Consider the following 27,377-nt stretch of genomic DNA (forward strand, 5'->3'; position numbering starts at 1 on the left):
GTCTCAGATTTTGACCATAGTGCCTGACAGGTTGCACATGTTTGTCAGCTTGGGTTCACCAGAACATTCTGTGACCCTGTTGGATTGTAGATCAATGCACTGCGGAATATGTTGGAGCTTTATAAATAAATGTTAATAATAATAATAATAATAATCAGCAAAAAGGACAATTTTATCTGCTGATGTACCATGTTGTAGAGTAGACGGACAGTCCATCGGCCGATAAGGAAGTGAAGAGGAGCCAGTCACATGTTTAGCCAGTTGTATAATATCTGTTGTATAGGATATGGGATAAACAATCAGATACCATGGAGACTCAGTCAGTGTATGGCCACCTGTACGGTGAAGAGACACTGAGCTACTAGTAGCAGCTACTTTTTCATGGCTACTAAATTCCAGTAAATACCCTGCCGTAGATAATACTGAGAGTTGCCTCTGCTAAAACACACGTAGAGAAAATTTTCAGTAAATGAACAGCATTGTCTATGTTAGTAGCCACGACATGTAACTGCTACTAGTAGCTCTGTGTGTCTTCACCCTTAGGCTGACTGAGTGAACTACTAGCTGGTGTCCAGCAGTATACCTCAAAGCAGTCTATTCCGTGGCTGTAGAAGCTTCTGTTGTGAACTGCAACTCCCAACATCCTCTTCTAGCCAGCTTCCATTGTGGAGTCTAGTTTGGTTCTCCCGAAATACCAGTTTTGCCACTAAAGAGACAATTTAGCAATGAATAAACCACATTCATTTAGAGAGAATGGATTCTAATTATAGGGAACATAAGAGAGCTTTCCTGTAACAGAGCAATAGTGTTCCAAGTAGCACAGTCTACCATTGAGTATGTCTCATGCCTAATGAATCAGAAAGCCTTCCAGTGAGAGAAACTGTTTTCAGCTTGGTTGAAGGGGTGGGGGGGTCTCCATAATAAGAAACACTGCTTTCTAATTAGTATTATAGGCTTTTAATGAGCAAAGCTAAAAGTCTCATAATTAAGTCTATCTTGATTGCCAAAATGATCGTGTTTTCTAGATATCAGTATCCCCTTATTGTGGTGGCATGCAGTTCTTATACAATTAAGGATGATTTACCCTTGCAGGGAGACAATAACCTCATTGGATCCTCCACCTTTCATCCCCAAATCATTGTTTATTTTAGAATATTGAAAACCTCCCTCATCTGGATCATCAGCAACTTTCCAGTGATTCTCATCTCTGGTACCTGAGCACCATCCCTTCCCCCCCTCGGCAGACAACGCAGGCTTTTGTCCTGAGGGCAGGCCGCTTGCATATAGACCTTCCATTGTCCTGCCTTATTGGCGTAGCCTTGCTAGGCCGAAAGCCTGCACAATGAAATCTTACATACAGTAAAAAGGGGACATTAAAAAACTCTCCACAATAACTCTTGTGTTTAAAAAAAAAAGGAGCAATGAAAGTTTGATAAGGGATACAAACCCCCCCTTCCTCTCCTCCCTCTCCGGGATTGAAAACACAGAATATCTTTCTAGGCCAGGCTCATGGGGCTTTTTTTTTCTTGATTTTCGGCTTGTCTTTGTGTGTACGCTCTTTGTTCATTCCAGGTGAACCGAAATCATGTGATATGAAAGGGGACAGAGCGGGTTATTATAAAGGGTTTTCGGGCTCTGCCGAGGGCTGTCAGTGAGAAGATGCAAGCTTGGGGGAAGCATAGATATCTGCCTGCAGGGCTGTATAATCAGCCTTCTCCTGGAATCACCCGTAGCCCTGTGAATGACAGATAGACACACACCCATATATCGTATAGGATGGACAAGTCTGCTAAAGTCCGGAGATCCTGAAATGTCTATTTGGATTAATACATGGAACCTGCTGGAAGGAGACGGCTGCACTTTGAAGATCATATAGCTGGGGATGGAAATGAATGCATCAGCATATGGATATATGTATGTATTGTATGTTGAATGTACAGATTACCAAAGCCATGGTCTAACTGACTGTGCCACAGAAGACACGTTAGAAGATAAAGCTATGCCACCCTGTTTCTTGGTCTTGGACAGATGAAACCACTTTCCACCATCTTTCAAAGGTATATTGGAAAGCTCACCTGTATCATTATATTGGATTGTGAACCTGTTACTTTACTTGCTTATCTAGGTAGTGGGCCCTTCATCCTGCAGTTTTCTGCGACCCTCTGTGTCATTTGAGTGGGAGGAGCTATGGAGTCTTATCAGTGATATGAGGGTATATATACATTTCATTATGTGCAGATATTAATGCCATTCATGTTCAGCAAGACTAGTTGGATGTAACCTGTATCTGACTGGGAAGCACATAAATTAGTGGTAGAATATATGCTGCTTGGCTAGGTTTGCCAACCTCCCCCCCCCCCCCCCGCACACATATTATAAGATGATCATGCAGCTATTCATGGGACATATTTAAAGGTATCCCTTATTAAAGGTGATTGTTGGCTAGATTTTGAATCTACCTCTTTATGATTATGTACAATTCATTGTAATGAACTCTTGCAGTAATGAAAGTCAATTCCATACATATATACACAGATATATTCTTCCAAAAAAAAATCCCCTTCAAAGGTGAAACTTATGATTTCTATATTAGTGGCTTTTTAGTTTTTTTTAGCACAGCTCTGCACAATGCAGTTTTCATTAGTGGCCCCTTTTAACGGCAGTTAAATGGGAATATTGGGATGCGTATAGTTCCTCGCCAGTATCTTGTAAGAAGGTATGACAGTATTTAGCGCCTGCCTCTCAACTAATAAAGAATGAGACTCAAAATATTCTCTCTCAGCCCTGTTCCTAACCGTGCCACTGTCATCCCAAGCAAAGCCTGCATTAGGCGACCATTAATAGGCCAGAATTTGGAAAAGCACTTTCTGAGCACAGGGGAGCCAGTTATACTGTGTCATTCTAGGGACCTGTTTGAGTGCAGGTGAGCCAGTTATACTGTGTCATTCTAAAGGGTGAGCCAGTTATACTGTTATTTTAGGGTCCTGGTTGAGTGCAGGTGAGCCAGTTATACTGTGTCATTCTAGAGACCTGGTTGAGTGCAGGTGAGCCAGTTATACTGTGTCATTCAAGGGACCTGGTCGAGTGCAGGTGAGCCAGTTATACTGTGTCATTCAAGGGACCTGGTTGAGTGCAGGTGAGCCAGTTATACTACGTTGCCCTAAGGCACCTGCTTAGGCACAGGTCAGCAAGTTATATTATGTCATTCTAAGGGATGAGCCAGTTATACTATGACATTCTAAGGGATGAGCCAGTTATACTATGACATTCTAAGGGATGAGCCAGTTATACTATGACATTCTAAGGGATGAGCCAGGTACACTGTTATTCTAGGAACCCGGTTAAGCACAGATGAGCCAGTAGAAAATATGCCATGGCATCACACACATTAATTTGCTTCTAGGCTACCACAGCACCTAATATCATTATACATTCTAGGATAAGAAGTAACATTTGTTTTACCAACCACCCACTCTTGAGTTTAAACTGGTACCGAAATCTCTGCATCCCGCTATCATCTGTTACCTGAAACATTCGCTTAAAGGCACGGTGATAATAATGATGATGATATTAGTGGTAGGAGTCTATATAATATGCCACTTGTACTACACATGCTGCAAATTTTAGCATATAATTTCCAGTTAGGAGTCAGTAGAATCTATGTTCAGCATGCTAAAAGTAGTCTGCAACAAGTCACTTGTGTGACATGGCACCACAAAAGTGAGATGAACTAAGTAGACACTGGCCTACAGTGATTTCAGGACATGCGTTCCACTTACTAAAGGTTTAATGTGTCTGGATGCTATATGAGTTAAACAGAAATATGCTGATACATATGCAGCCCTGAAGACTGCTCTTGTTTCGTTTATGCAAGGGTTTTTCTTCTCTAATAGGAGCACCAGGTTTAGAGATCAGAGGGCCCTAAGCACTACAGGAATATTGGGGGGGGGGGGGGGGGGGTTGGATGCTGGAAGGCTAACAAGGTGGACAGCCCTGTTGTATATACTGACAATATCTAACAGTTTTTACATAGTGTTTGCTGGTTTTAGGGCCCTTACAAACAGGTATTTACTCTTGTGTTCCTGTGTAGCAGCTTTTTGATGCATTCTACTGCACACACAGGACAGGTGAGTTAACAGATGCATTCCTGTGCAGTTGAACGCATGAAAAAGTCACCACCCCGGAATGCAAGAGCAAATGCCCATGTTTATAGGCCTTAAGTCAATATTTTTCTTAAGAGTTCTAGGGGCCTCTCTATCCAACCCAAAATAGGATGACCAAATCAGTTGAAAATTCAGGGATGCCTCTAAAAAATGCATGTTGCAGGGCCCTCCTACTTGGATTTTCTAGATGTGTACCTAAATTTGTTAGTGATCTGGTCACTCTACCCAAAAACCTGCCTTGATGGGAACAAATCTGCTGGGTACAGTTATGGTTGTTATTAGTTATACTGTGCTTTTGATAAAGGCTGATGGAGTTAGACAGGTTTTCTCATTGAAATACCTTGACAGTCAGATATTGATGCATAGAATATAATACACCAGACAATTTTATCTGATAAGATTTTACATTGCAATGGGTGAGGGGGGCAGATTTTGAAAAATTCCATAAAATCTTGTGCTGTTGCATGACAAGCTTTCATGGGTCGGATAAGGTCTGACCCACAAAACCTGATCAAAAACCAGAGCAGCTGTACATAAGCTGGAAAGCTCAGGCTGAGAATTTATGATAATAAATCTGCAAGGAGGAAGATATATATAAAGCTGTTATTGCAAAAAAAGACCAAACTAAACTGAAATGAAGCAAAAGTTTTTAAATAATTTTTTGCACCCTTTTAACCTTTTTTTTAAATAGATAATGGACAAATAGTGAGAGACTGGCTCTATTTTCATCATTGTGTATTTAATCCTTTTTTGTTTGCATTTGATGCACATTTGAGCTAATTTTATTGCACCCAGTGTTACCCAACAGCATTCAGATCTGTCTTTTAGAGCAATTACGGAGCTTTTTTTTTTTTCACTGCAACGTGCTGCGTGTTTATGTGACATGCTTGTGTCACATTTATAAATCTGGGATTTGCTGGTGCTTTAGAAATAAATGTGGTAATTATAATTATAATCTGGGTACCTTTCACAAATCACATAATTAGCACTTATTTCAGATCAGGCATTGGCAGGTGGAAGCCCTCCAAAGAGCCATAACTCTTAACAATGCCACTTACATATTGTCAGTATATACATTTACTATGCCTGACTTGGAGCCCTCCAGAATTTGTCAAACTGCAGCTTCCCATAATCCCTCCAGTAGCTGAAGCCTGTCAGCGGGAGCTGAAGTTCGGCAATAACTGGTGGTGCTGCTGGTTAGACATGGCTAATTTATGTAACCATTTCTGCAGAAATAATGCCATAGATCTCTATGTATGTGGCATGCTGCGCAGTTTAAGAGCTCCTACATAACATTGTTTGCCGATACATTCCCATGAGGTGGCATTTGGATACGTTCCACCGTAACGCAGGAATTTACCATTCAGCTCCATCTTTTTTATATTCTAAATGGCGCAAATGCATTACTCTGCAGCTTGTTGCATTTAAAAAAGCCATAAAATAACTTTCCTGCGCCAGTGTTCCCTCTAATTTCTTCCTGGCTGTGTGCGCCAAACATTTATTTTTGTGCGCACTTTTGAAAAACTGGTATGCACAGTACAAAATGATTTGCTTTAAAGCTAAATTCCTTGTGCGACTGGTCTCAAAGTTTGTGTGCGGGCACACAGCGTATATGGGACATTGTCACAGATCCGCACGCAGATCTAAGGCTAATGCCACACATTGCGTATTCTCAGCAAACCGAAAAACGTTTGCCAAACATATGTCTCGCTACTGTAAAAATGTCCCACTTGTGCCTGAACCCAGAAACACTGAATATGCTCGGTGCAGGCACGTGTAGCCAGTATCCGCTGAAAATGCAAAGTCTCGTGTTTTTTGGGGGATATCGGCTGCAAACAAGCGTATTCAGTGCTTCCCGGGGCAGGCACAAGTAGAAGCCAAGACTATGCTACGTGTGACACTCGCCTAAATCCTTAATGGAACTACCAGGCAGAACAAAATGAGAATTATCCCATATGTTTAATTGCAATCAAACCTGCATCTCAAATGCACATCAAACACATGGAGGGCCCTTTCTAATTGCCCAGTGTTCCCACGGGGAAACTTTTTCCTGCTTTCCACCATGGAGGAAGCAGGAGTTAAGGGACCCCAGCTGTCTGTATGGCTGCTGTACCGACAGGACCGCCCTGAAATGCTGAACGCAGATAAAACAGGTACAGCCTTATTTTCATTTAGCATTTCAGCAGTATAGTCTGCATGGCGAAGGCTGGGGTCAGTTAACTCCTGTGTTCCCATGCGGTGGAATGCACCCCCCCCCGACTGCATAGGGATGCATTTACATTTACAAGCGACCCTGTGTAAGGGCCCTCTGTGACTGAGGTGGCATCTCTTCCTAGAGCGTTGTGGCTTCCCTGGTTGTAGTTATTTAAGGTATTTAAGATATACTGGATAGATTAGCTGAGGGTGATTGGGGACCATTGAGGGGAGAAACAAAATTAAAATAGTTTACTGTGAACTAGTTGTGACTAGAGAAAGCGACATTCTGATTGGTTGGTTTTATGCTGGAGTAATATTTACACCAGTTCTTTTTACTTTAATTTACAATAAAAATAATAACTAGAAAGGGAAGTTTGAAAAGTTTGAAAAACAAGTCACTGAATGAAATCTGATTGGCTGTTGTTGGCTCCACCCAGTTTTTCTAACCTTGGACCACAGTTATATAGTAAAAACCACGATACAAAGTTTGGAGACCCTGGTTTTAATAATGTCTAAATGGCAGCAATTTAAACTTCCCCACTGAAAGTCAATAGGTAAAATCCGATTGGCTGTTCATAGCTCCACCTACTTTTTCTAACCTGAAACTGCAGTTACCCAGTGACTAACAAAGTTTAGGGACCCTAGGATTAATGGCAGCAGTTAAAATTTCCCCACTAAAATCAATTAAAGAAATGTGATTGGTTGTTGCTGGCTCTGCCCACTTTTTCTAAGCCTGAATATGTAGTCACCCAGTGACTGTGCAAAGTTTGGGAAGCCTGGTGTTATTACTGTGAGAATAGCAGCAAGTTGGATTTCCCCATTGAAAGTCAATAGGTAAAATCTGATTGGCTGTTCACAGCTCCGCCTACTTTCGGGCATCCCACAATCATCCTATTTTCATTCAGGCTGACCCCATGACTATGTGATTCAAGTTTGGGGAGTGTAGCCTCAAAGCTGTAAGATTGGCAGCAGTTTCAATTTCTCCATTAAAGTCAATGGGTGAAATTTAGAAAAGCACAAGCAACCTGCTCCGCTATTGGGCAAAGAAGTGTGGGGAGTCTGGGTATTGTACCCCTAAAACTGTAGGAGGAGTAGCGTTTAGAAAATGGGGGGCGCTAAGAATAAGAAGAAGCAGAGGAATAAACTGAAGGGGAAGAACAATACAATAGGCGGGTTTTTCAAACCAACATAATAATAATAATATGAGACAGAGAAGAATGTAAAAAGCTGTAATTAAGAAGTTTCTGGGGATTCTTCCTAGAGATGAACTGGTATGAAAAAGACGCAGAGAGTTTACAACACACTGCATTCTACAGGGGATTGCTGACACATTCAAAAAAAAGATTTTTTCGCTTTAACTTTATGGGTAGTTTTGTGTAGGTCAGTATGTAGGTCAGTATGGAAAGTGCAGGGGTAAAAATACATAAAGAATGCAGAGGCCATGGCACTAAGCTCGTGCACTGAAACGCCGCACTTTGGCACCAGGAGGTGTAAAGCTGCCCATACACACACCAGTACACGCACCCGTACACAAACCAGTACACGCACCCGTACACAAACCAGTACACGCACCCGTACACAAACCAGTACACGCACCCGTACACAAACCAGTACACGCACCCATACATGCACCCATACACACACCAGTACACGCACCCATACACACACCAGTACACGCACCTATACACACACCCCTACACACACCAGTACACGCACCCATACACACACCAGTACACGCACCCGTACACGCACCAGTACACGCACCCGTACACACACCAGTACACGCACCCATACATACCAGTACACGCACCAATACACGCACCCGTACACACACCAGTACACGCACCCGTACATGCACCCATACACACACCAGTACACGCACCAATACACACACCCCTACACACACCAGTACACGCACCAATACACGCACCCATACACACAACCCTACACACACCAGTACACGCACCCATACACACACCTATACACACACCCCTACACACACCAGTACACGCACCCATACACACACCAGTACACGCACCCATACACACACCAGTACACGCACCCATACACACACCAGTACACGCACCCATACACACACCCCTTCACACACCAGTACACGCACCCATGCACACATCAGTACACACACCAGTACACACACCAGTACACGCACTCATACACACACCAGTACACGCACCCATACACACACCCATACACACACCAGTACACGCACTCATACACACACCAGTACACGCACCCATACACACACCAGTACACGCACCAATACACGCACCCATACACACACCAGTACACGCACCCATACACACACCAGTACACGCACCCGTACACTCACCAATACACGCACCCGTACACACACCAGTACACGCACCAATACACGCACCCATACACACACCAGTACACGCACCCATACACACACCAGTACACGCACCCGTACACTCACCAATACACGCACCCGTACACACACCAGTACACGCACCAATACACGCACCCATACACACACCAGTACACGCACTAATACACACACCAGTACACACACCCATACACACACCCATACACACACCAATGCAATAATATGAGACCTAGGGGTGTGTTGTGTATCTGACGGTATCCTTAGGGGGCTACAGTGGAAATTACTTTTATAAGATTGGTGTCTGCCAACTATTTCATGTTTTTTTTTTTAGGGCTTTTTACTACAATTTTTGAATGTTAGGATTAGATTGTTGCTTTAAACTTACGACTGATATCTGAAGATTCGTCAGAATAAGACTAAAAGCTAGACTGAAGGCACGTGGCTCAGTTCTGGCCTGAATACACACAGCAGAGAATTTCAGGCTGATAACTGTTAGTACTGTTGCTTTTAGGAGCTTCACATTACAGTCAATGGAAGGTGACACAGGAACAGTTTCTGGCGTTTCTCTGTCAGCTAAAATCTGCTGGTGTATAAAGTCTTTGTGCATAGAATCTCCAGTTGTGAGTCTCCAGCATAGAATGCAAAGGGAAAGTGGCAGTGCTAAGAGATAACTGTACTAGGCAGCAGGTATGTACTAATAACTCTGCAGCACCTGCTGTCCATCTGTACTGAGTTGCATGCACCTGTTGCACATCTGGAACCAGTTGGCGGCTTGGGGAACAGCTGCTGGTGCTGCTGGGATGTTTATACTGGCTGATTATACCCTGTGTCCAAGAGCAGAAGGTCATGCACTACATCTGGAGAGTATCACAGATAAACAAACCGAGTACTCTCCCAGGCTTATGGTACCCTGAGCACTTTGTCCGACAGCAGAAACAGCAGCAGGCAAACACCCCTGTCTGCGTGTCATCACTCATAAGGTTATTTAATGGAAATCCCCTTGAAAAACCTTAGGAGTGGTGACAGGGGGCCTTTGGCATCCTCTGAAGGGCAGCGCCAGTCAATAACCCCATGTGCCATGAGCATTATAATGCTGCCCAGGTATCATTATGCAAGCAGCGAGCCAGTAGTCTGACTTAATCAAGGATTGGGTCACAATGGTAATGTCATACAGAAAGCTATGGAGCCTACAGGTAGGCAGGGTGCTGAAAAATTAAAGGGCCACACCTGGTTAGTAAGAATCCAGGTGAACAATCCTGCCATATAAAGAGGGTAGTATATTCATGGGACAAGCACACAACAGAGATGGTAAAGACTCTCCCAGAACAGAAAAAAGTATAAACTAGTTGTAACTATTTCATGGTTCAGAGGATCCTGGGAGTTGCAATTCAACAACAGTGCATCTCTTTGCTACAAAGTGTATTAATTGCTATGAGTTGCTTCTCATTATGCCCTGTTTTGCAGCCATTTCTGGCAGCAGATTTCTACACAGGTTTAGTGCTCGGGGGCATGAAGGGTTAAAACAGATGATTTCTAGACTGTTAATTCTGTAGGCAGCTGGGCAGAACAAGGGACCCATTCTCCCAGCAATGAATTCATAGCAGGCTCATCTCTTGTGTCACCCATTCTCACTGCATCTCCATGGGAGAACACTCTGGGCCCTTCTGAGCCTGGGGCAAGACACTGAGCCATTTTGGCTATGACAAGGAGGAGGTGCCAGTAGAGCTCTGTAGAATGGGGGAAAGGAGGGGAGTCCTTAGGAATGTGTCTGAGTGTCACACAGCTGTGTCCCCAAGGTCCTTTTTTATAGGGAAGTTTATGCATGAAAATGGCACATTGAGAAACTGCAGATTGTTGCTACTTAGATTCAACTGTAAACCTGCGTCCCTCCAGTTGCCCCTTCAGCATTGTGCTCTGCTCCACAGTACAGCAAGACCCTGCTTCTAAGTGCCAGATCACTTCTTATTGGTCTTTTATACATGTGCATGGGCTGTGTTGGCGCTGAGTTCTTAGGGCAGACACCCTTCCCCTGATCTGCAGTTTCAAATTATATAATTCAATTTTGCTGTTAAATCAATTAGGTTTGGCTTAAAAGGGGCATTACTGTTTGGCCTTAGTGCCACTGAACAACAGCTGTTTTAGAGCTCAGGACTTTCCTAAGAACTACTGTTCCATTGCTTTCTAGAATATTGTATTTCTGGAAAAACATACATGGGTCTGGACTGGAATTCAAAATAGGCCCTGGCAAGTACACAAAGGTCCAAACAGCCCCTCATAGGCCCAATAAATAGCATTAAATAGTCTATGAAAATAGTGAGTGTCTATGGCATCTTACAGCAGCCCCTCTGGCATTTGCCTGATTGCCAGTCTGGGCCTGCGTGTTGGTGAGCGCTGGGGCACTATGGCACTGGGACCTCAGGCCTAGTCTCATGAGCAGGCAGGCTGCAAAGTTCTAATAATGCAAATATCCACATACAGACAATAATAGGTCCATAAACCCTTTACTTAATTAAGTAAGGACCCAAGTCAGCTTGATTACATGTTACAATGTATGCATACCCTGATATACGGGCAATTAAGCAGAAGTATTCATGCACAAAGGCTTGATACATGTACAGGAGAGAGCAGAGCTTGGCTCTTTAGAAGGAATTGATGGCCTGTGACCTGTGCCCTTTCAGCAGGGCACAGAGTAGGGTCATCCAGCTGCAATGCCACCACACTGACATTTCTCCTTACAGCCCCGTGCATTAAATTCTTCTATTGTCTCCTCCAGTTTTTCTGCTTTCTCCTGTTGACAGCAAATGCCGATTGGCAGAGAGCAGGCGGAGAAGGGCGGGGAGGGGGGAGCAGAGTGCTGGCACGCAGCACCCTATCAATGCCCCATTGTGTGAGCGAGAGCATTAATTCTAGTCCCAGCTGTAATGGGAAAATAAGTACTGCATATTTCTGTTAACCCACCGCGTAAGCAAACTATTCTGGGGGGTGAAAGGTAAGTGACCAGATCTTACCCTCCTATATAAAGGCAGGATATCTTTTGCAAAGTCCATGTTAGACAAACCATGAATTTTACCAGTGAAAATTTACCTTTTGCGGTTCAGCTGAGCAGAACTGTAGCTCCCAGTATCCGCCCACCACCTAAAACATTTCCGGGGGATGCTGAGAGTTTTTGAAGTTTTCCCTCAGCTGGAGTTCTAAAGTTGCCTATACCTGCACATTTTGCTGTTTTAGGAAGGTTGGTCTGGTCACCTTAATATAAGGAATTTGGGTTATGTTAAAGCTACTTTTATCAGTTGAAGATTATATTTATATATACATTTTTTTCCCCACACACACACTAAATGGCCAAAGGTATCCGTAAACCCCTTCTAATTAGTAGAATTGGCTATATAAGATGTGCCATTGCTGACAAAGATGTATAATTAGGCACATGGCTATGTAATCTGCAGCAACAAACTCTGGGATTAGAATGGGTCATATTCAATAGCTCAGCATGGCATCATCATAGAAATCCAACTTTCCAGGAATTCAGTTTGTCAGTTTCTGCCATGCTAGGGTTGGTTGCCACAGTCTGTTGTAAAGCTGGCAAGGTCACCAAACAAGTGGATATTTGCCTTACTTGGCCACTTACATGCAGGAACTGGGCTAATCCTATCATTTGCCCTCCATGCCAATGATTGGATCATAACAGAGGCCTATGCAGGCCACATTAACATGTCAATGCTTTACTGGCCCAATGGGATTTTCAGGGAGGCCATCGGGAAAGGGCTATACAAAGGCAAATTCTGACTTGGTCTGAAACAGCCAAGTCAGAAGATTAAATCTGCCCCTGTATCTTAAAGGAACAGTTCAGTGTAAAAATTAAACCGGGTAAACTAAACATATGGGACATTACTGCTCAGTTATTTTGCATTTGAATCTGATCTGTGTGCTCACAAACTAACTGAACAGTTATGTCCCACGTGCCCCCCCCACCAAAGTCACTGACTAAGAGTTTAGAGAGCTGAAAGCAGGAAGTAGTGTTCAGGCTATTATGTTAGACATCTGCCCACTCCAGCCTTTATAGATTACATTTTTGCCTAACTATCTATATTATAAATATTTTTTATTAAAATAGTCTGAATGAACTGTTCCTTTAAGTAAAGTGATTGCGAAGTGGAGTCTAGGAGCTACAACAGCCTATTAGGGACGTGACAGACCACACAAACTAACAGAAAGAGACCAAAGTGCTGATGTGCACAGAGCTATTAACCTCTAGCGAATTGAATCCAGGGGACCCTGCATTGCGCGTCCGTGCGCTGCTGAAATGTTTTCCTGGTGCCCAGAAGTGACATACATGCACATACATGCACTTCTGGAAGTGATGTCTCGCGCACGTGCAAATGCCCAGTTGGAAATTTGCCACCAGTGCATGTGCTTTGGACGCTGTCACTGATTGCTTACTGCACTTTCGAAATTTGCAAACTTTGCGGGATAGTCAAAAAATTATGAGAATACAACTGGGTAATGGGAGACCGGGGGAAGAAGGCAAAATCAGGTAACTCCAGAAAATATAGGGGCGGGGGGGGGGGGGGGGGTGACAGCTCTGTGTGCATCTACTCAGTTGTGCACTCAATGCCAAGCTGTAAACTGTGTAAGCACAAAAATATGAGTCTGAATGGGTGAGCAGCTGTATGTACACTATTGCCTGTATTGCACACTATTACACGCTATTACACTCTAGTCTAGAGCAATGCAAACATTTTTCTATACTCATTTCAAAACATTTACATGTATTTATCCCTGTAGTGAATTTCCTGCTAAGGATACAAGTTTTCACAGGGGCACTCAGACTGCATTGGGGCGGTTCCCCCAGGAATACCCACAAAGTGATTGGGTTTCTGGTAGAAAGTCACTGATTCCCTGACTGTGCAGGAGCTCTACAGGTACTCTGCTTAGGTACCCAGTTAATGTGAGGGATCTCGTTTTTTTTCTGCCACTGACCTGGTTGTGAGTCCAGGAAAGAGGCATAGCAGGTTGGTGGTTGGGGTTGCGGGTCTGGGTCAGACACATGGACCCATGTAGGACCTTCCTGAAGTGGGGTCTCGTAATTAACTGAAGTCATAACATCAGGTTATTTGACCTTAAGGCTGATGGCACACACATTTCAACCAGCTGAACAGCACTAGACAGACACACACACAAATTATTCAATTCTGAAGCCATTGTTTAAAAATAAGAATAATGGTTTATAGATAAAACTGGTTCAAGATCTGCTGGTAGATTACAATCTACCTTTGGCCACCCTTGAGGTGCGTTTAAAAACATATGAATTTTTTCATAATTTGCCATATGCTGTAGTTTCTAGTTCAGCTGAAATCAGTTGTCTGGTCATTTGTTATATGCTAGCAGTTGTTCCTTTTGGACATTGGCTTAGCCTCTAGAACATTGTTTATCAGCAGTGCCTGCTCATAAGTCACATAAAGGCAGTTCAACTTTTTTTGACACTGTAACCTTTTATAGGATATTGGGTAACAGCAAGTTTATCTGTCCATTATTTAAAAGTACCTTTCCTACATTGCCAGGAACCCCCTCTCCTCTAATTCTGGCCCTGGATAATACACATTTCTTCTCAGCATATTGCTTTTTATTTAAAATGCAAAAACACGTGTGATGAACTAGAATTCATCTACTACAATAGTGTGTTAATTTGACACAGAATTTGTGTTTGGTATCATTGTATTGCTACCACTTGATTTAGGGCTCTGGCACACGGGGAGATTAGTCGCCCGCGACAAACTCCCTGTTCACGGGCGACTAATCTCCCCGAGTTGCCATCAGTTGCCATCCCACCGGCGAAAATGTAAGTCGCCGGTGGGATGGCACATGCGGCGGCGCGATTTCGGCAAATCGCCGAAAATGCCTCGCGAGGCAACTTCAGCGATTTGCCGAAATCGCACGCGCAGCGTGTGCCATCCCACCAGCGACTTACATTTTCGCCGGTGGGATGGAAATTTGGGGAGATTAGTTGCCCGCCAACAGGGAGATATGTCGCGGGCAACTAATCTCCCCGTGTGCCAGAGCCCTTAAAGTAAGGTGTTAGACTTTTGCTAAATATATTGCTTTAAACTTTTGCCAAAAAGCTCTATCTTGATGTTATCTTACCATAAATCCCTTTCACCCTATTTGAACTCTCTGTTGCTCTCCTGCATGTTGTAATTGTAATTGTGCTACCCTTCCATGCAGGCCAGTGTTGTGCAGAGCTTCTCATATGGTTGATCTATGCCTACATGAAGTATGGTGGTGGGAGCATGATGCTGTAGGGCTGCAATTCTGCAGAAGGGACTGGGCATCTTGCAAAATACTCAGCACTGCGAGAAGACCTGTTTCAGGCAGCTCCCAAATTGAAGCTTGGACCAAAGTTCATCGTTCAACAGGAACAAAAAGGTGAATGGCCCAGTCAAATTTCTGATTCCAATCAAGTTTAGAAAATGTGTCCACCTTCTACCCAACTAACCTGAACAACCTGGGGCAGAACCACTCCTGAACAGTCACAGGCTGGTACAGACTTAATATGTCTGAATTTCTGTACTCATTTTTGTAACCTAAAACAACGAATCCTTAAAAGTTTCCATTTCAGTGCTTTGAAATAAAAACTTCACAGGAAAGAACATTTCATGGTAGGATTTTAGTGAAATGAGAGAATAAGTCGGAAAGCAACCACGTATTAAACACAAGGGTGCAGAAGGCCAAACAGGTAGCAAAGGCCATTAAGGTAACTTTTCAAGGGGGAGGGAAGCTAATACATGAGAGGGGCCTTATTATGGAAGTTGCTTTAGATCCTTCACTTATAAATGAGGTTGGATTGAGTGACATATAGACTGAACTGCTTATCCCCTCAATATTCTATGCTTCACTGATAACAGCGCAGCCAACTCCACCTCTCTGCTGGTGTCTTTATCGTTACCTCTTTCAGTGCTAACCTAGAATGTGCCCTTTCATGGATATTTAAGTTATTTAGTTAAAGAGTTTATTCCGTTGCCCCGATGGGTGGTAAATTCAGTTTGCCCAGGGAGATAGGGCAGACTGACACAATGGCTGCTGCCCTGATTGATGATAAAATATATGTACTATTCAGGGCTGTAGTAAATAAATCTGTTGCGGTTCTCTGTCTTACTGGTTTTGCAGCTGAGTGAACTCATAAATAGTCTATACTTGTTTGTGCCATAAACAGCGCCCCATCCCTCTTATTCTGCCCTTATGAAAATGACTGCAGCTGCAGGCTATGTGAATAGGTTTCCATGCTATCTTTGAAGGCACAGGGACAAAGGGACTATTCTCTGCAGGACCCCAGACTGCAGCTGGACACATCTCCCCCCCTCCCTGGTCCTCTATTCGTTATCACTGCTCCAGACATGATGGAGATCTGCATTCCATTACTCCAAGGTTAGACTGAGAGCATGTCTCTGTTTTGGCTGTTGGAGCTTTAAAGATGGCTGTCAGGCTGTCAGTAGTGGCCTTTTCATGGTAGCCATAAAGCTCATTAATAAAGGGGGCATGCTGTCTTTATCGGGATATATACAGGCGTATCACAAAAAAGTGGTATACAAACCACAAAAAATAGCTGGATGTCTGACACAATGACTGCAGGTGGCTTAGACTGGGCCTATTCTGTACCAAGGATTGTTATCCTGTGGCCAATATTATGTTCCTTTTGGAGGATGTTGGGAGTTGTAGTGCCTCAATAGATGGTTATCTCCAGGCATATGACTCTGTTGCTGCGCAGTCAAAAGTCTCTTCAATATTACTATTCTTTTATATCTTACTTTGTTAATGTCCATCCCACAGGAACTATAACAATACAGAGAGCAGACCCAGAGACTGCTGAGCATAGATGGTGGCCATTCAGGAGGGGCTCTATAAGATAAAAATGCTTTGCACTAACTATGTTAGACAGGGGGAAATGGTCAGCTCTGACCTAAGGGCTGCCTTGCTTTGGGTGCCAAATTTTCTTGGCCTAGATATCAGAGCCACTGATACACAAGGGAAATAAAAGAAAAAAAAGCAAAGGAAAAGGAAGGAAACACAGTTAAGACAGATAGTGGAATTTGAGATCCATAGATATTCCCAGCAGTGGTACATGTACATGTGCTCCACATATCAATCTTAAGGGGTGCAACTTTTTAATCTAGCAGTTTCACATGTACCCTTGGGAAATTATCCCATCAATTTGTAACCATTAGGTTTGTACAGAAATCTGTAGTACTTATTATAGAAGAAATGTTCTGTGCATTCAATCAGATATGCCCATAGCAGGGCCAAGAAAAAAAAATAAATGGAAGATAAATATATGGTGCAGAACTAAGGGACAAGTCTGGGAACCAAAGCAGTGCATTTCATGTTACTATGCCTGAAGAATACACTATAGAGGGCTATGTGCAGGGGATATGCCTATTCTGTAGCTTGGGCTTTAGGGGAGAAGTCTCTAAAGGGTATACAGTATTTGTATGGATGCTCGGCATAGAACTGATACATTTTATAATATTAGAAATCACATGATATCATGCCAGCACTTCATGCATGCTAAATCAAATCTAACAGCTTCACAGATACAGTGGGTCCAGCTTAAGCTGGTTTCTCCTGTAGCACCATGCTCTACGTGTTTCCCACATTATGTTCCGGGGTCAGCATTGTTCATTTACTTAAATTAAAAATTAGTAATGTCAGCATCCTGATCTTCCAAATGTTAGGCATGACCAGAGGCCTAACTATGGGAAAAGCCAAAAGGGCCTTGCTTTCATGTCCCCCACGTTTACAGGACTCAGCTCTCATTGAATGGGGGTTCAGACTGCTTTTTTTGCCATGGGCAGAGCACCCATAAGGCATGTATAAGAGAAAACCTATTATTCTCTAAGTGTCCTGTCTGTGTCAGGAATTCGGTTCTGCCATTGACTTATAGATAATATCATTTGAATTATTAGTTGATAAAAATAACCATTCATATGATCATATCGCCCATGACTACAGACATGGGATCCGTTATATGGAAACCTATTATCTAGAAAGCACCAAATTACAGGAAGGTCATCTCACATAAACTCTCTATTTTATTCAAATAATTTAAAATTTAAAAACATATTTTTCCTGTGCATTAATAACACAGTACCTTGTATTTGATCCCAACTAAGATATAATTAATATATTGGGTTTATTTTATGTTTACAGTGTTTTTTTTAGTAAATTTAAGTATGAAGACCTAAATTACAGAAATATCCCTTATTTGGAAAACCCCCAGGTCCCAAGCATTCTGGATAATAGGTCGCATACATGTACTCAAGTTTTGCCTTAATACGTATTGCCTAGTGGTACATAACAAATTCCTTTTTATTCTAATAGCTGCAGTATAGAACTGTCATTATGTCACTGTGGATAGAAGGTTCAATGTTTAACTAGGAGGCCATCAGAAAACCATATCAGTATCAATCAATTTTGCCTTCACTCATTTTCTTTATTCTGCTAGTTTTTTCTATTTACATCCTATCTATTTCTCCTATTTGTAACATAGTAACATAGTAACATAGTAAGTTGGGTTGAAAAAAGACATACGTCCATCAAGTTCAACCATAATGCCTATATATAACCTGCCTAACTACTAGTTGATCCAGAGGAAGGCAAAAAACCCCATCTGAAGCCTCTCTAATTTGCCACAGAGGGGAAAAAATTCCTTCCTGACTCCAAGATGGCAATCGGACCAGTCCCTAGTTGATCCAGGGACTGGTCCGATTGCCATCTTGGATAAACAGGGAATGGCCTCCATAGAAGCCTACAAGGCCAAATGGTTGGGTGATATCTGGGCCACTTCAGGATTTTTCCTGCTGCCATGGGGTGCCAGTCTGACACAGGGGAGAAGCTTCACTGGGGTAGGTGACTTAAACGTTCTATAGAAACCCTACAAAATATTTCTATGCTCTGTATACATAAAGGATTACAGATAGAAAAAACACTGTGGTTAATTGCTTGCAATAAGCAAGGTGTATGCGTGGATCTTACTTCCAGCAGAAGCAACCCAATGCTCACTGGACGACAAAAAATGAATTAAGAGGTGCGTATGATGCTGAAAGGCGGTGGATAGCTGATGGGCTTTATAGGGTGGCAGCAGAAAATGGGCAGAGGACAGAAGCCTGGTGAGTACAAACATCCTGCCCTGGGGGAACTTCTCCTTGTTTACCAGGGACTGCCAAGAACACCATGTGACTGTAGCCAGGAGCTGAGTTGACGGAAGCAGTGCAATGAAATGCGTAATTGTTTTCTAGCTGTGACATTGTGTGGGACGGATGCACAGGACCTCAAAATAGAGAGATGGCAGCATCGTAATTTAAAAAACCCCAGTTTCACTTGGCAAATCCATTGTATTTATTTATAATTTCTGTCCTATTGTTTCACCTTACTCACGGAACATTTGTGGAGGATAAGTCATTTTCCTGCAGGGGGAAGTATTCCTTTGAAAAGACATTTTTGTGTCAGCGTTATCCCCTAAATTCTGGAAAGGAAAGAGAATGTTAATAACATTTTTACCATGTTAACCCTACATTTTAAACTGGCTGCTCAATTATGTGAGTGTAATTTATATGAGAAATAATGTAAAATAAGGAAATAAAACTGACAGAAGCCAGGTGTGTTTGGGGATCATGGGCCTAATTTCTAGAGTAATCACATAATTTCTTCTATTTTCCAGCATGCATAAGTCGGATCACTGCTAATTGCTGGTTGGTAGCTACTGTTAAGTGCAGTGGTACAATTCAGCAGGCACAGTGGGCACCTCTGGACAGCAGTGCGTGCCACAGTACATCAGTGGGAGCCACAGTACATCAGTGGGAGCCACAGTACATTAGTGGGAGCCACAGTACATCAGTGGGAGCCACAGTACATCAGTGGGCACCTCAGGACATCAGTGGGAGCCACAGTACATCAGTGGGTGCCACAGTACATCAGTGGGTGCCACAGTACATCAGTGGGTGCCACAGTACATCAGTGGGTGCCACAGTACATCAGTGGGTGCTACAGTACATCAGTGGGTGCCACAGTACATCAGTGGGAGCCACAGTACATCAGTGGGTGCTACAGTACATCAGTGGGAGCCAAAGTACATCAGTGGGTGCCACAGTACATCAGTAGGAGTCACAGTACATCAGTGGGTGCCACAGTACATCAATGGGAGCCACAGTACATCAGTGGGCACCTCAGGACATCAGTGGGAGCCACAGTACATCAGTGGAAGCCACAGTACATCAGTGGGAGCCACAGTACATCTGTGGGCACCATAGCGCATAAGTGGGCTCCATAGTACATCCTTGTGGTCATGCAAATATGTACATAAACCTTGCACATATTGATGCCGTTCACTATAGGTACTTGCTCCTTGCACATCTATATAAATACACTAAGAGCCATTGTGTCCATCTGACCTCTCCTGCCAAATCGTGTGCCTTATGACACTGGAGAACCCTGGAGCTACTGCCACCCTATCCATGGCAGTAATTCCAGGGTTGTCACAGTGGCAACAGGCAGCAGGCATGTGCCAAAAGAATCACACAAAAATGTGGTTTTTACTCTGTTCATTGGTCAATTTTATGTTCTTTTGTGTTTATTAAGGCCTCTATTTTAAATACCTCCTTCCCTATGTAACCTGCCATGTCATGTCCTAGTGTTTGTCTTCATAGTATACTGAGCAACACGAAGGAGAAGAAATGACTGCTTATAAATATATTAGTTATGAGAGTGTTTAGACGTTGTAACTCTATGTCCATGTTGGTTGGAAGAGTCATGCAGGATACTACAGTGTGAGGGGCAAGGAGTGTTCAACAGTTTCTTGTCTAAAATTATGTGAAATATAATTCTCCTCACTGATCTTTGGCTTTTGGTAAATGGAACATTGATAATGAGTAGTAGATCTCCTGAAGCAGATCTGAGCTGGAAACTCATGAAGGCTGAGAGGGCAAATGCTAAATTACTGTTAATCACTGGGGCAAGACATGGTTATAATGTGTCTAGTCTACAGTATGTGAAGCTTTGGGATGTTGCATATAAATATTGAGTGCAGTGCGATGCCATTGATAAAGGTAGAACGTGAAAGGGATTGACCTTCCAAAGGCGGAGGCTGTCTCTAGCAGACATTGTAGTATACGATAAAGCTTGTGAGAGGGAAGGTGCTACAGGTAGAAGAGTAGCATTGCCTCTGATTTTATGTAAAAGAGAGATTAGATTTCATGTGTGTAGGCACAATAAGATTTAACCACAAACGATACTGCATATATGATTGGAGGTTGGTGGTTGGAAGGAATACGTTGCTCTAACAAGTCACTCTCTTCCGAAACCGCAACAGTTAAAGTGTGGGAGGAGAGAGTGCCAACCTATTTTGGAGATAAGCCTCAGAACTTTACTCTAGTTACAAACAGAGCCCTAGGGCTTTTGGTTATGTCCCCCTCCGCCTCCTCTGTGCAGCGCCCCCTCCCTTCCCCTGTGCTTCACTCCATGAGCCACAAAGGAGTCTTTTGTCCCTTGTGATGTGTATGATGTGGAACAGCCAGCAAATCACATTGTGGTTGAGGCAATCTGTAGATGATACAGGCCCCAGGGCCAAAGGACACCTTCCTGCTGTAATGAAAGAAAAGGTGACCCTGTCTACAGGCCTTCTTATCCATTCCTGTATCCCGGAAATATGTCCATTTGAATAGCTGTCTCCCTCAGTCCTTGTACCCTCCTTAACTTTGCCCTCTTTTAATACTGTCATTGGGTCACATTGTTCCCACATTGGCTATTTACCTTCTTAAAAGATTACTATTAGTGTCCCACAAATTTCCTCCAAACAAATTACACTTTCAACTCTTCATATTAGATTGCCACTTTGGATGTGCATGAAACACTCTGCTTTGATATGGCTTGTTTATTCCCATATGGAACCAGGGTTCTTTCACGCAAAGTGAAATTTTACTTCCTTAGCTTCATCAATTGACACATGACCACTGTGAGAACCACGGAGCTACCTCCACCATCGAGCACTTCACGCAATTCCATTAGGAGTTAGAACAGAACCATTGGTGCCAAGCACAACTAGGTGGATGTGCATAAGACATAGTTTGAGGATGAGCTTTAGACACAAGTGCCTTTCATGAATATCATATATTTACACAATGACTGCACCTTAAGTTGCACTCCTGGTCATAAATGACCCCTACAGTCTTTCTTGCCAGGGCCATTTTAATATATGGGCAAAAGGGGGGCAATTGCCCAGGGTGTACCAGGACTGGTATCCACCATCAGACCTTTCATCCATTATAACTTCTGATTGAAGCCTCCAGAAACAGCAGACCCCTCATTTTAATCAGCTGGAAGAGCAAACCATAACCAACAAATGTCCCTAAAGGATATTAATAAAAAGCTGTCATTTGTGATCACAGTTTGTCTTTTCCAACATTGTTGGCACAGGCTGGCAAAGCTGAACCTCATGTCTGTTTCAATCAGCACAGACTTTTCTGCCTGAAGGTAGTCCTATTAGAATTTATTGGAGCAGTTGTGGAGACCCAACAATGAGCTGTTTGTCCTGGACCCGGTACCTAAAAGCAGCAGAGGTTTCTTACCTCAAGATGCCTTCTCCTTGTACTCAGTGGCCTAATACATAGTCAAAGGCTGTATGTGCTTGCTAACTTGGGAACCCAGCCATGATTTAGCATCACTATATTAGATCAAACATGTGAAACCTTATTTTGCCTGCAGCACAGGAATCAAATAACGATCAAATTATCCCTTAAAATAGGAGTACAAGTTTTAATGGTAGCTAGGTTTTATTGACATCAATAATGCAATAAATGTTCTAGTCAGCTTTAAGGTGTTCAGCATATAAGATAAGGTTCAACCCTAAGGTGCAGGCCAAGTAATACTTTCCCAGTGTGCTTTCATTTAGGTGCATAGGTTGTATCATATCTGGCCGACTGTAATGACTCTGGATCTGGCCGACTGTAATGATTGGCATTTGTGGCTGCCAGATAAGGCATAATAAAGGTAGAGGCTCATTGATCTAGAATACATCTTCCTTGCTTTCTCACCCAAGTCACAACTTTAACCATAAACAATTTCATTTAGTGTTTTTCAAACTGTTGGGCTATCTATCTTCTCACATGATCTTGCAAAATTTGGACAACAGAGAATGGCTCTCAGGCCATGGCATTCTATATTTATATTCTAAGTCTTCAACATAAATATATTTTGGCCAGTCTGTAAGCTGTGTCAATTACCCAATAGTATATAGCGCTATACAGTAAAAAACAAGCATGTATTATTATGTTTTGCTCAACACAGCGCTAATGGGGCCATGATGGTTCCTGAAAATAATGGGTGAGCTAAGTCGGGGGATGGGATGGAAGGAATGCAAGAAGGGGGTTATGGAGAGGAGGGCGAGGGTGGGCAGGGGTGCTTGTGAGGCTAAATTAAATTCTGTGAGGTCACATGCTCAGCCTGCTTTCATCTGTTTTTTGGTCCCCCCCTTTTGGAGAACAAGGGAATCCATTCATGGCCCGGCATCTGAGTTGGCGGGACACAAGGCCCCCGGCTCCTTCTCCTTGCTTTTTAACGGCGATGTTCTCACTGTTAAGCCCAAGAAGGAAATAAATATGGAAAAAAACAGAAATATGTAGCGCATGATTCCATGGGTGATTCAGACAGTGCTCTGCAAGAGGAGGACATAGGGTGGGGGCCAGGAATAGACTGCTCATCCTTGCGAAGATCATTGTGGTGCTTGAGTGGTAAACTACTCACAAGGTGACCTATACACCCTTGCCCAGCACCTGCCTATGGATCATAGTGATAACAGTCATTAGGCATCATTATGTGGTACTTGGTGGGCTGATTGGTATATGCAAGTTCCAGAATCTACAACTATCCCTGTGTCAGGATTCTCAGCCATTCATGAGATATAGGATAAGAAGAGAACAGAAAGTTGCCAGAAGTTCTGATTAAGAAAAGGAACTGCAAATATTAAATGTGTGCTTCACACTGGGTCATGTATACTAGCAATAAACACCCTTCCGCCAATGGCCATTTGACTAAAATGATGCATTTCTTGCATTACTAGAGTTGCTGCTACTCTGATGGCACTGCAGCCTCTTTATGTTTATCAAGGATTTGAAGCATTTCAGCAAAGGGCAGAACTGTAGTTAAGATGGGCACCTGCAAGAAAATGCAGTTATCAAATAAGCAACGATAGGCATTCATAGTGGTTGACCATGAGGCAGTAAATAGCCAAGAGATCCTTTGGATCTGTTTAAGTTCTTCGGTGTGCCCTAGGAGGCCCCAACACTGTTGGCATCTGCATAATGGATAATAATATTTGAAACCTTTGTCCCTTTTAGATAATTTAACAGTAAACAGGCAATGCAGTAAAGCTTGTCCATTCCCATTCTCTAGATCACTGGCAGGACCTAACCTTAAATATTATATTTGGAGGCCCAGACTACAGGAACTGATTGAGATATGACCTTAAAATTGATAGCAGAGAGACACGGGATATAATAGATTATATTATAATAGGTAGGAAAGAAAGAACAGGGTACACAATATTTGAAAGGTCAAAAATCTATCAGTCTTATTTATGGAAAAGATTATAAATAAAAGAAAATGAAGGTCCTGAAAATGTAGTAGCTACTAATTTAAACCCACAAAGGACAGATACAAAATCATTATTAGCTCTTAAATCCAGAATGAAGAAATAAGATGACTAGATGGACCAACAGACTATCTTCACCCAGCCAAAGGCTACATATTAGGGGACGTGTTTATTGCTGCACCTGCTGTTTGTGTACAGAAATCAAAGCAGAATGTTGTGATGCTTTCTACTAGGGATGCACCAAATTCACTACTTTGGGATACGGCGGAACCACCCAATCCTTCATAAAAAGATTTGGGCGAATACTGAACTGAATCTGAATTTGCATATGCAAATTAGGTTACGGAAGGGCCAAAGAGAAAAGTGTGCGCAGCATGTGACTAGAAATGTACAACTTCCATGTTTATAGGAGAAAAAGTCACGTGATTTTAAGGATCCGCTTCAGCCTGGAATGTGGATTTGGAACAGTCCAAATGCTGCTGAAAAATGCCAAATCCTGGATACAGTGCATCCCACGGCATGTATAATTCCATATCAGTGATTGTATAATTCCATATCAGTGATTGTATAATTCCATATCAGTAATTGTATAATTCCATATCAGTGATTGTATAATTCCATATCAGTGGGCTCTGTGAGGCAATGCTCAGGCAAACTCTATATATCTGCGTTGTCTATTGCTATTGTGTGACCATGTACTGGCAGTACTGCCCACCTTGGTACAACCTTAGTTATCTTCCTCTGTTGTGGAAACACTACTGTTTTGGAAACAAAACTTAATTTTATGGCCCCAAACATTGCACTCTTTCCCTAATCTAATATCTTAGACACATAATTATACATTATATATTCTGAATCTGACTGCACATGTAGTTTCATAGTTAACTAGGTATGAAAAAAGACATCAAGTCCATCAAGTGCAACCACTCCAAATACATATACGTACACATACCTATACCAACCTATCAGTATAAACTGTATACACTAATACCTATACACGTATGGGACCTGTTTTCCAGAATGCTTGGGACCTGGGGTTTTCCGGATAAGGGGTCTTTCTGCAACTTGAAACTCCATAGCTTAAGTCTACCAAAAACTAATTTAAAAATGAATGAAACCCAATAGGATTGTTTTTTCCTCCAATAAGGACAGGTTATATCTTGGGATCAAGTACAGGTACTGTTTTATTATTACAGAGAAAAGGGAAATCAGTGTTTAAAATTTGAATTATTTGGTTAAAATCTATGGGAGATAGGCCTTCTGTAATTCAGAGATTTCTGGATAATGGGTTTCTGGATAATGGATCCCATACCTGTACTAACAGTAATTAACAATATCAAAATAGCCTTTGATACTGTTCTTGTTCAAGAACTCATCCAGGCCCCTCTTAAAGGCATTAACAGAATCTGCCATCACAACATCACTAGGAAGGGCATTCCCCAACCTCACTGCCCTCCCCATGCAAACCCCCTACACTGCTTCAGATGAAAGTTCTGCTCCTCTAGTCTAGGGTGGCCTCTGGTGCGCTGATTGTTTTTATGGGAAAAAAGTCCTCTGATGTCCTCTAATGTACTTGTCTAAATCTATTTGTCTTTGGAAGAGATATGATTTCTTTCATTATTCTACTGTACCCACATTTTTCACCCATACAAATGAACAAAAATGGGGGGCCCCCGTGCCATGCTGCGATGTATATGATGGCTGCATTGAGTCTATTATAGTAGCAACTGTTTGGTGCTATTAGTTATAATGCTTACTAGTGCTGGGCAAATTCTTCCCCACCTATATTATGCCCACTGTGGATGTTCTGAACTGTAGAGATCCAGTTGCTTATATCGACCAATCAAAAATAAGTTTTGAAAATCTGCTGCTTTGTTTGAAATTAAAAGCAAAGACTTTATTGCATAAATGTTTTCCTTAATATAATGCTGCTATATCATATGCATGGTAGTAAAACTGTGAGGGGGCCTAGAATGCAATTTGAATAGTCTGACTAATACTATATGCACAAATAGGCCAGCACTATTACTGGACCTATTGGGGACTGTTTGGGAATAATTTTACTTCAAATATTTTGAATTTCAATCTGAGCATGCCCCCACAGTGACCAAAACTGCCACCCTGGGACAGTGTGGTTTTTTTTCCAAAGTCCTGGGTCCTTTCCTCCAAAGTGCTGCGACCGCCATTTTCCACATTCCCAGGTACTGTTTGTGATGATTTAGGCTTGGATACCTAAGAGTAGGGGGAAAATGGCAGTGCAGTGCTAAAGAGGATGATTACCAGGGAAAAAGGCAGTGATTTTGGTCATTTAGTGAGTGGCAGCGTTTTTTACAGATGGTGTAAAGCGCATAGTTAGAGATTTTAACAAGTAAACAAAAATGGTAGAAAATAATGAAAGATTAATCAACCAACCAGAATAACTAGAGATATTATAACAAGAAAGCAAATCAGAGCCTTGTGCAATCATTGCAATCTGTATATAAATGAAAAGGCAAGTTCCTTTTGTTGCATGCTTAATGTTCTAATTCATGTGTAATACAGAATGTTAGAAATAAGCTTTATCCTTTTTTAATCCAACATTTAAATATTTGAACATTTATTGATATTTTGAAGTGTTTTAAACATGAAGTCAGTCTTTCTAGCTGTTACCTTTACACCAAGCAACTCCTATTTCATTAGCGAGAGGAGGGCAGGGCCCATCCCATTGAGAGATATATATATATATATATATATACATACACATCTTATCTCTTTCTGAAATTATCTCTTTCTGAGACAACTATTAATATGTGGAATATTCTTGTCTAACAGGGAACCTGCTGGATTCTACCTGAGGTCGATACGGATTCGATGAAGACATTACCATGGAGCATACTTTCAGGCATTACTACCATACAGGACTTTGCAATTCCCTCCCTATTTTCTAAAGAAATTTGCAATGTATTTTGGTTTTTACCAGTAAGTTTTTACAAGTAGGTTTATATGCAGATTCCAATAAAGAGATGTTGATAGATCA

The 27,377-nt window shown here is 42.3% G+C and overlaps 1 long non-coding RNA gene across 1 annotated transcript; it reads left to right on the forward strand.

The window, feature by feature from the left end:
- Positions 1-1,105: 1,105 nt before the first annotated feature.
- Positions 1,106-27,377, forward strand: LOC105946980. The gene is made up of 4 exons (XR_001170426.3): positions 1,106-2,057; positions 14,950-15,150; positions 18,507-18,623; positions 27,173-27,377. It is a non-coding gene; the product is annotated as an uncharacterized LOC105946980 (long non-coding RNA).

Source organism: Xenopus tropicalis, chromosome 4 (genome assembly GCF_000004195.4).
Source record: "Xenopus tropicalis strain Nigerian chromosome 4, UCB_Xtro_10.0, whole genome shotgun sequence".
NCBI lineage: Eukaryota > Metazoa > Chordata > Amphibia > Anura > Pipidae > Xenopus > Xenopus tropicalis.